The sequence below is a fragment of the Bison bison genome, unplaced genomic scaffold (assembly GCF_000754665.1).
Source record: "Bison bison bison isolate TAMUID 2011002044 unplaced genomic scaffold, Bison_UMD1.0 scf7180017864456, whole genome shotgun sequence".
Lineage (NCBI taxonomy): Eukaryota > Metazoa > Chordata > Mammalia > Artiodactyla > Bovidae > Bison > Bison bison.
The window spans coordinates 13,747,156-13,749,811 of record NW_011495018.1 but is presented as its reverse complement, the minus strand read 5'-3'; positions in this window follow the sequence as shown (position 1 = coordinate 13,749,811).

The window sequence follows — 2,656 nt, the reverse complement described above, 5'->3', positions numbered from 1 at the left end:
AAGCCATTTCACAGGCTTGGAGCTGCTTGTCCTTAAAACCCCTATCTGATCTTAAGAAAGATCATAGCATCTGTAGGAGATGATGTCAGAAGAGAGTTCTGCAAATTGGAAGTATCTATATCGACATTACATTAGGCTCCCAGAGAGAGCTTTCAGAACCAAACAAATAAAGCGCAACTTCTGGTGATCCCTAACTGCTTCTGACCTCAGAACCTCCTCATCGATGCTCTGGTCTGCTATGCTGCATCTAACCATTCCATGTGTTTCTAGGGTAGAAGGAGCACTGGACTGGGAGCCCTGATGCTGTTCCTTTCTGTCATTTGACGTCAAACAAACCACTCACCCTCTGTGGATGTTTCCTCATCTATAAAATGGAGGCCCCAATGGGACTGAAGTTCCAAATTCAAGTGCTGTGACTATCTCTTGGAAAACGAAAAACAGACCACATGGTCTGAAAACTCTTCAGTCATTTGATTTAGTTCAGTTCAGTTCAGATCAGTCACTCAGTCGTGTCTGACTCTTTGCGACCCCATGAATCAAAGCACGCCAGGCCTCCCTGTCTAACACCAACTCCCGGAGTTCACTCAGACTCACGTCCATCGAGTCAGTGATGCCATCCAGCCATCTCATCCTCTGTTGTCCCCTTCTCCTCCTGCCCCCAATCCCTCCCAGCATCAGAGTCTTTTCCAGTGAGTCAACTCTTCGCAGGTGACCAAAGTACTGGAGTTTCAGCTTTAGCATCATTCCTTCCAAAGAAATCCCAGGGCTGATCTCCTTCAGAATGGACTGGTTGGATCTCCTTGCAGTCCAAGGGACTCTCAAGAGTCTTCTCCAACACCACAGTTCAAAAGCATCAGTTCTTCGGCGCTCAGCTTTCTTCACAGTCCAACTCTCACATCCATACATGACCACTGGAAAAACCATAGCCTTGACTAGACGGACCTTTGTTGGCAAAGTAATGTCTCTGCTTTTGAATATGCTATCTAGGTTGGTCATAACTTTCCTTCCAAGGAGTAAGCGTCTTTTAATTTCATGGCTGCAGTCACCATCTGCAGTGATTTTGGAGCCCCCCAAAATAAAGTCTGACACTGTTTCCATTGTTTCCCCATCTATTTCCCATGAAGTGATGGGACCAGATGCCATGATCTTTGTTCAGTACCATTCAATAAATATTGCTGAGTGATCCCCCTGAGCCAGTTCTGTTTTGAGAGCTGGTGATGTTGTAATGAGCTGGGGAGACAAGGGCTATTCTTATGCAGCTGATGTCCTACTGGGGGCAGCAGAAAAATAAATAAGTCAACCAAGAAATGAACACATAGGGACACTTTGGAAAAAGAGAAGTGCTATGAAGAAAGCAAAATGGGATGCAGAGTGAGTGAGCGAGCTCCTGAAGAGAGCAGGGCAGGCTATTTGAAACGGGGCCAGTCCTAGAAGACCTGCAGCATGAGGCACCCTGATAATAAACCTGTCTTGTTAAGTTGTACACCCAGCATGTAGTGATGGGCCTATGGCCAGTGAAGGGTGTGGATAAACAGTTGAAGAAATCCCCATGCACACTGCTTACCCAGTTTTGGTCTCTGCAACCCAAAGAACTGATATCAGACTCAACTTTAAAAAAAGGGGTATTAACTGAACAATGGCTTGAGTAAGGAAAAAAAATGCCCATCTGAACTCACATTTCCTTTGGCATTTCTTTGCTATGGATGGTAACTTAAAACTTTTCCAGGTTAAGGCTGATTTGGTATCAGTGTTTTTTTTTGTTTGTTTTTTTCCCCCTCCTTGGACAATTGGGTCCCACTCAGTTTGCCCAGCTGCTGACATCTTCAGAAATCTGACTCTCACCACTGGGCTTCTAAATCCTTCTTCCATAATGATTCTAATTGTTAGAAGGAAGGTACTAAGGCCTTAGACATTGTGGCAGGCACATATCATCATTTAATTCTTATAGGACTGAACTTGGTGAAGTTTTGTGACTCATCCTTGGTCACAAGTTACAAACCAATCACGCCTGCCTCTCAGTCCTGGGTTGGTCGCCTAGCCACTTGGCTTCTGAGCTTTACCAGTGGCTCTGTCTACAAATGACAGGAAGCATCCCATAGGAGGCTTTAAACAATGCCATGTTGTGGGAGCTCTGTGCCCATTATCAGTTGATTGGCACAATGGCTCTGTGAGGTGTCATGGACATTTTTATCACGACTTGTCAGCATCCCTTATTCTCTTCTCAGCTTTGCTCCCCCTTTTCAAGGAACTGCACCTGCCTCATTCCAATGAATTGGGTCTAGAGTCATGGCAATTGATCTTGCCAGGCACCAAAAAAAGGGAGGAAGGCTTCCAGTCCTCCCAGCTCAGTAGGTGGTTCCAGATAACAGAAGAGGTACCTGCTCCCTGTGGACTGATTCTGCTGTGTGACTGAAAATTATACCTTTTTTTCCCAGCCCTTCCTATAATTATATAAACTGTAAAAAACAAAACAACCTTTCTAGGGATAGAATGGACTTCCTGGGTGGCTCAGTGGTAAAGAATCCACCTGCAAAGTAGGAGGAGACAGGGTTTGATCTCTGGGTCAGGAAGATTCCCTGGAGGAGGGCATGGTAACTCACTCCAGTATCCTTGCCTGGAGAATTCCGTGGACAGAGGAGCCTGGTGGGCTACAGTC